At 43.3% G+C, this 7,676-nt stretch overlaps 1 long non-coding RNA gene and 1 other non-coding gene across 2 annotated transcripts; both read right to left on the reverse strand.

Annotated features, from left to right (window-relative positions):
• Positions 1 to 547: 547 nt before the first annotated feature.
• LOC144301900 (uncharacterized) lies at positions 548 to 7,405 on the reverse strand. The gene is made up of 2 exons (XR_013368803.1): positions 7,137 to 7,405; positions 548 to 6,090 (listed from the first exon to the last, which is right to left on the reverse strand). It is a non-coding gene; the product is annotated as an uncharacterized LOC144301900 (long non-coding RNA).
• LOC144302118 (U6 spliceosomal RNA) lies at positions 3,161 to 3,263 on the reverse strand. The gene has a single exon (XR_013368995.1). It is a non-coding gene; the product is annotated as a U6 spliceosomal RNA (small nuclear RNA).
• Positions 7,406 to 7,676: the final 271 nt, after the last annotated feature.

Raw genomic sequence — 7,676 nt, forward strand, 5'->3', positions numbered from 1 at the left:
TATGTGAGGATGTGGCCACCAGGGACATGTGCTCATGGACAGTGAGGTCCAGGGTGGTAGGTAAAGCAATGGGCTGGGGAAGGGCTCGGGAACAGTATGACAGGGATTAAAGTCTAAATTCAGCTTGGGGGTTTTTCCACTGTGGACTATTTCACAATGTCTGACGCATTTTAGGGTGTCACAAGGGAGGAAGGGCACTACTGGCATCTACTGGGTAGAGACCAGGGATGCTTACATCCTACAATGCACAAGACAGAATGATCCAGCCCCCCACATCAGCGGTGCGTATGTATACATGTGTACACATGCACACACACACATGTGTACACACAAATGAAGTGTACTTAGTCTTACAGATTAGGATAGCAAGGAGTGGGGGAGGGCAGATTGGGGAAGAGCTGTGACTTGGGGTGGCTCAGCAGCCTGGAAGCACCCAGCACTGAGGGCAACAGGCTTGCCTGATTTGCAAGGAAGAGCATTGCTTGGCAGAAGGCCACGGTGATGACAAGGTGGTAATCAGAGGATGGGTCTGGGGTGGATTGCTTTGTTGTTTTGTTTTGTTTTGTTTTGTTTTATCTCTCCTAGACTCCAAGGAGAGAGAACCTAAGACTATATCTCCAGCATCAGGCAAGAATGACTCAGGGTGGGTCATCCTCAGGGGACTCATTTATGGGAGGTAGGGGCTAAGGTAATGAGGCAAGGGCAGTAATCTCTAAAAGCCTGGAGAGTAAACGTATGAGAATTCCCCAAAAGGCACATTTTAGGGGCTTTGTACTTTCCTTTCTGCCCCTCATACAGGCTATCATGGAGAGGAACAGTGATGGGAAAGAGCATGCACTCTCCAGCTAGCCTGTCTGGGCTATCATCCCATCTCTGCCCCTTGCTGGCTGTGTGACTTCAGGCAATCTATTTAACCTCTCTGCACTTCTGTTTCCTCATCTGTAAAATGGGCAGTTACCCTATAGAGATAGTAAGGATGAAATGAGCCGCTATTTATAAAGCTGAGGGTTCTCTGTGATAATTATCTTTCTCGGCTTCCCCAAATAGAGACTCTTTTGTTTCCATCTTCCAAAATTAAGCTTCTCAGGCAAGTGAAACTGGAAAAGAGCAAGAGAGAGAAGTGAGAGCCTCTCCTCTGCTGTTCTTTTCTTACCACTTCCAGATTCCAGGGACTGAGTGTAGGGGTCAATTATACGTGTTCTTCTCAGAGGGCACTGCAAAAAGAGGGCTGTGGCTGAGTGTTTTGTGGGCAAACTGCCTTCTGGGGCATAGTTGTCCCCCTCCGAGGGATATAAAAACACCCTGAAATTATGTAGGTCGGGTTTCCCACGTCCAGTCTGCCTTCCCATACCACCTTTGGACACTTGTCATAAAACATTTCGCTCCCAAAACAGTCTAAAAAGTGCGGGCCAGAGTAGGCATTTACAACAGCATAAACTGTGTCAACACAGTATAAGGGTATACAGTACGGGGGGTCTTATCAAAATGTTCAGAGTACATCTCTATACCCAAAATATGGGAATGCCACTGAAGCCTCTATCGAGCATATGAAAAAAATAAAGGGAAAATAAAACAGCTGAGATTTATTTTTTAAAGGTCTGCTAAAGAATGAATGTGCATACAGGAAGGTTTCTATTAAACGGTCTTTAGTATGCAGAGAGGTATTTACACATTTCACCAACTGCCTGACTAATGCACGCCAGAATAAGAAAAACTCTTTGTTTTCTTTTGTTTTTCCTCGCAAGCTTTTCTACTGGGATTCTTCTACTGCTCCTTACAAAGAGATGAGGCAAATTTGGTTGACCAGGTATACGCTAGACAGCCAGCGATGTGTGGTGACTTTCCAGCTGATCCTGGCTTGGTTCAATTGGTCACCTAGAAAGTGGATATGACATTAGGGGACAGGCATGGCATAAAGAGGTAATTTAAGGGAGGTGCAGGTAACTTCTTATTTCTTTTCTTTCTTTCTTTCTTTTTCTTTTTCTTTCTTTCTTTCTTTTTTTTTTTTTTTTACTTCTTATTTCCCTCTGAGATTCAACTAGCCTTCAGGACCACTCTGAAACATCAAGGGCTATGTTGACAAATGATAGCTCTGGCAGTGAAGGAACAGATGACCCCAGGTACATCTCTCATCCCTGTGGCCTTGGGAAGGAAGTTTGGAATTGAAAGGTTTTTAGGCTGCCACTAATAGGGACCATTAAAGTCACAGGCTGGTTTTCTCTTTGTGATTTACATTGCAATTCTCTGTAGGAGCTGAAGTCAACCTTCGAGGCCCACATGGCCTCGTTTTACAGGGGAGTTGAGAGCCACTGAATTTATGTCCTTGTTCGAGCCTCCACAACCAATTAGTGTCAGAGGCAAGCCTTGATCATGTAACTGCTGGTTCTTACTTCTGGGCTCCTTCCCCCACGCTGGGTGGGTCCCTTCCTGCAGAGACATCTGCTCAGAAGCATTCGTGCCTAAAGAGTGACATGACATTTTTCAGCATCTATTACACTACAAACTGGAGCCCACTGTCATCCTTCACTTCGTTCCAGCAAGTCTTCATTTCCTACTTCGCTTTAACTCAAACCTCATGTAACGTTTCCAAATGCCTGTCTCAATCCATGCTGACCTTCAAGACCGCCAACCCCAAAGGGGGGATATTTCACTTCCCAGCTGCTCTTGGGGAGAAGGACAAAAATGAATTCTCAGGTTCCTCTTCTCCTGGTCCATGTTTATAGCTGGAGATGCAAGCAGAATCTGGACAATACACTTTTGTGACCATCTTCCCTCCTCTCAGCTTTGCTGTCAACGGTTGATACAATTAGTTGCAAGAAACATGCCATGGTGGTTTTTACAAGTCCCCAAAGTTTTAGGGATTAGTCACTTATTTCTTGAGGGAGTGCCTTCAGCGGGCTAGCAGGCAAGAAAGACAAAAAGACACTGGCATAGCTGAAAAGGAGTAAGAATGAAGAAGATGATGCTCTCTGATGCTGGCAGAGAGTTTTAAAAGTACTGTGTGCTCCAGGACTCTCAGGGGCTAATTCACAGGAAATAGAGAATTTCAGGTCCTGAGGAAGAGTTGGTCCAATATTCTGACTGGCTTTTGCGTAAATGAATGACTCTTTCTTTCTTTCTTTTTTCTTTTTCTTTTCTTTTCTTTTTCTTTTTTTTACAGAAAACTATGGAGCGCTTCACGAATTTGCGTGTCATCCTTGCTCAGGGGCCATGCTAATCTTCTCTGTATCTGAACGACTGTTTCTTTTTTTTTTTGGAAACAATTATTTGTTTATTTTTATGTCTTGCTCTTTCTTTAAAAAAAAAAATTAGCTTCCCTACCATAAGATAAGAAGTAAAAAAAATAAGATTAAGTTTAGGGGAAAAGTTAGATTATACACAAGGTCATAAGGTCACAAGGTCCTAGACTTCCACAGGAGATGGATCTGAGACTCTTTCTTAAACACGTTCTGCGCTGTTGACTGTCTTCCCATTAGTTGCCTGTCACCACATCAGTGCTTGTCATCCAAGAGCGACCTCTGTGAGCCAGACATTAACACAGTTGGGTCTGTGGTGCTTTAGTTTATATGAGTAAGAAAAAAGTGAATAAACATGTCAAGATTTCTACTGTGGAAAGGTTCTGAACCCACCCCAATATTCATCAACTTCTCCATTTAGAATTACTCATAAGTGTGGGGTCTATAGTTTCTTCACGCGGCTGTTCTTTTGGTTTTGCTTCTTCTTTGAACTCTTCCAATGGCCGAAGACAGCCAACAATCAATGATTCTTGTCACAATTCCTCCCCAGGGGGTGCCTAAAGAGTGACCCTGTGGGATGGCTGTGGCCAGATCCTCTGTGGCGCCCACACTATGTGTATTCTTATCCTTAATTTCCTTTCTTAACACTCACCCAGATCTTTACTATGAAGAAAGGAAGGTGTGAATGTACTTACTGCCATTTAGCTGTATGCTTAAATGCAGTCAAAATGGTAAATTTTATGCGATGTATATTTTTCCACAATACAAAAGAAATAAATGATATTTTTTAGAACAACAACTAGAATTTTAGCCGCAGCTAAGCAATAAGCTATACGATGAAAGGCAGTGGAGACAGAACTGTGGCAGGTGCAAATTTCTAAGCCCTCACTGGGTGTTTTACTTCCTAAACCAACCCTGGGAGGTCTTTCCTAATCTCTGCCCCTCAGTTGTTGAAGGAGCCTTCTGCTGATGCATCTCACGGAACTGAGGAGGTATCCAGCAGAAAAAGGATGCAGTCCGTGCCAAGGAATTCAATTGCTTCCTTGCCACTTGCTGCTATTTATGTGTGAAAATGACACAAATTTGTCCTGCTATCCAGGATTTTAAACAGAAACAAATAACTTTCATGCAAAAAAAAAAAAAAATCTTGTTTTCTATGTGGTTTTCTCTTGGGAGCAAGATGTTGCTTTTCTTAAGTGGGATGAATTTTGCACTTCATTAAGCACCTTGATCTTTTCAACACATGAGGCTTGAATGCAATAACATAATCTTAGATCATCGAGATTAATGATTACAATAAAACCGTGGGCATAAATCTTCGGAGGACTGTGAAAACCGACCAGCTGCAGATGCGGAAGGCTGATTTCTAAAATTTCAGGAAGATTTATTTCTATTGATGGTTATCTTATGTTTTGGTTTTTGTTTGCTTGTTTGATTTTTTTAGACTTATCAAACTTTTAGTCCTAGAGTTGATGGGGTCTTCAAGGGGTAATTTGGCCCCTGGCTTAATATTCAACCCAAATCCTCCTGGTGTGGCTTGTGTTCAGCCATGACATCTCTATGGGAATCCTGACCGTACAAGTCAGGAGTGCTATTTACACATGACTTGGCATTCTCCAAGATTCCCTAGAGGACAAAATGGGTGCCCTGAATTTAGGACAGAGCCATCAAGACAATTCCAAATCCTGGAAGCTGCTCAGTCCATCTCTCTGATCCATATTGATCCAGGCAAAAAAATGTCTCCTTGGCCTATGCACACCAGCAAGAGTGAGGAATTCAGACCTTCAGACTTCCAGAGACAACAGACCAGTACACTGAAGTGAAGCCGCGTCTATATGTGTATTGGCTGAGGATTTCCAAACTCCTCTTAAAACTGTGGGTCAAGACATCAAGGTTCCTTAACAAGGATGAAAAGAGAGACTTGGAAGAAGCTGATGCTTTTTAGGTCCTGTTGCATACGGCAGTGGCTTGTGGTTCTACCAGGAGTTGAGTCAGATTGTTCTGGAACATTTTGTGGCTGCATACATACAAGATGTGAACTGTACAACTATCTCACCCTCTTCTTTGAAGATGCTTTCATGTGAAAAAACTCAGAAGCGATTTATGCTTTATGGGTACCAATGTTTTCATCCTCATGATATCAAGCACTGAGCAGTCTGCTTGATAAAATCCAAATGATTATCTGAGTTTTGTATTTTTTATTCCCTTGCACTGGAAACTAAGCATGAGACTGAGTGCCTGACTGGCAACAACATGGGGGACAGGCTTCAATGTGGGAAGAGCCCATGCCAACCAGACAGTTCCCGGAGTCTAATTTCCTGGGTGAACATTTGTATTATCCTTTTTCAAGCTCCTCTCATCCAAGGGGGTACAGTTATTTGTGGCTCTGGCCAACTTTAGAAGCCTGATGCCAAGAAGAGTTGGGGGCAGCAGTAGATCAGGGTACAAAGAGATATTGGCCTTTCTCCTAGGGGAGGTAGATGAGCCATGCATAGGTCACCCACATCTGCTTTAGACAGTAATCTTCACAGATCTTTTTCCAAATGCAGTGGCTTAAGGTAAGCTAATTTCCCACACACCTGCCACAGAGGAAATACATATTCAAAGACATATTATCCCCAAACTGGACAGAAGTGAGTAAGGTATGCAGAAATAACAGTTGCCCTAGTAAAAAACAGTAGCCAGGAACCACCCAGTTTGACTCTAGACCAAAAAAAAAAAAAAAAAATCTTTTAGAAAACGTTAGCTCCTATGATTCCTCATCTGTTTGGCTTGTGGTTGGTTATGGGAATGTTCTTGATTGTTTCTACCATGTCTGCATGGATCCAAGGGGCTTCTGGCACCCATGAAATATCTGGAAATAGACGAGATAAGTTTGTAATATTCAAAATTGTCTTACTAAAGGCTCTGAGGCAGGGAACATCACAAATGAAGGAAATGTGAATGCCAAGACTGGGCAAGTGGCAGGCCCAGTCCCTTTGCATGGGATCCAGCAGGACTGCAGATTGCCTGGCATTTCTCCCCCAGGCTCATGGTCCACCTACTACATCTTTACTGCAACCCAGGAGAGGGATTCACCCCAGACGAGTTGCCATCCCAAGAAAGAGAGATGGCCTGGGGGAAGCTCTGCTTCTTACTCACAGGGAAGCAAGCTTACCTTTGTAAGCATCAAGGAGAAAATCATAATTCTGTACAACCACCTGCAAACCCAGACAAGCCATATGTACCAGACAGATAAGGCTGACCCATTATCTTAGCGGCAGAGAGATGTCTTGATTCTCTCTCTCTCTCTTTTTTTTTTTTTTTCATTGCTTTAAAATTTTCCCTCAACAGGTAAGGTTTTCTCCTTCTGGAACTCCTATTATTTGTGTTATATCTTCCACTCTATCATTTAGGAAGGGGAGCTTTGGAAACCTTCCTGGGTGGTGGTGGTGGCAGTGAGGAAATGAGGACAGATAGGAGGGGTTCGCAGAGATAGGACCTGTAGCTCCTAGGTACCAATAGGAGTCAGTTGACCAGCTCTGCCAGTTTGTCCTAGACTGGTGGGTTTCCCAGGCACAGGGTCCTCCCAGGTAGGACTGCCACAGGATGGGGAGTCAGGCCTTCCCCACTCACACCTGGGCAGCACCCAACCAAACTCCATTCACACCCCACCCCTGTCTCTCCAGGAAACACCCTGAAGCCCATCTCCATGTTTTCATTTTCTTCTACCAGTGAGTTAATTTCTTTCCATTAATGTTTTAACCTTGCATGGACAATTCGTTTATTCTGAATTGTAGTTGCCCGGCATTTGCTTGAAATAGCGTATTATAAGCTCTCTGAAGTCAGAGGCCATCCTTATGTGCCTCATATACTTAGGCTGCCTCCCTCCCAACAGACAACTTCCACCTTCAAAGTTACATGTCTAGAAGGGGTGCAGTTTCCATGTGAGATGGTCTGGAGAAGGAAGTCTCCCGTCTCCTGAAAAGGTGAAGGCTTCACCGTCCACAGGAAGACAGAGTGAAACCCTGTCAACAGCCACTTAGCTCTCCAGCCTCTATCCACCTTCTCCCTTCTCAGTCTCTCCTGTCCATTTCCAGACTTGCTCTTTTCTCTTGTGAATGACTCAGAGCCTTTCCCAGCCAAGCTTTGTTTTTTTTCTAATCCTCTTCTACATCACAACTCTGGAATACTTCACAAAGGCTCCAGAGTCCAGAAGGCCAAACTTCTAAATTCTATGCATATGTATTGTATTTTGGGAGGTAGAGTATGCAGAGTGGCTTAAGGGTAGGGATCTGTGAACATATTTGCCTTCATCATCATAAAACAAGTATTATAAGTAATAGATGCTTGCTAAATATTTATTTTTTTTTAAACTGATTTTTTTTTTAATTTTTTTTTTATTTATTTATGATAGTCATAGAGAGAGAGAGAAGAAGCAGGCTCCATGTACCGGGAGCC

This window comes from Canis aureus, chromosome 30 (assembly GCF_053574225.1).
Source record: "Canis aureus isolate CA01 chromosome 30, VMU_Caureus_v.1.0, whole genome shotgun sequence".
Taxonomy (NCBI): domain Eukaryota; kingdom Metazoa; phylum Chordata; class Mammalia; order Carnivora; family Canidae; genus Canis; species Canis aureus.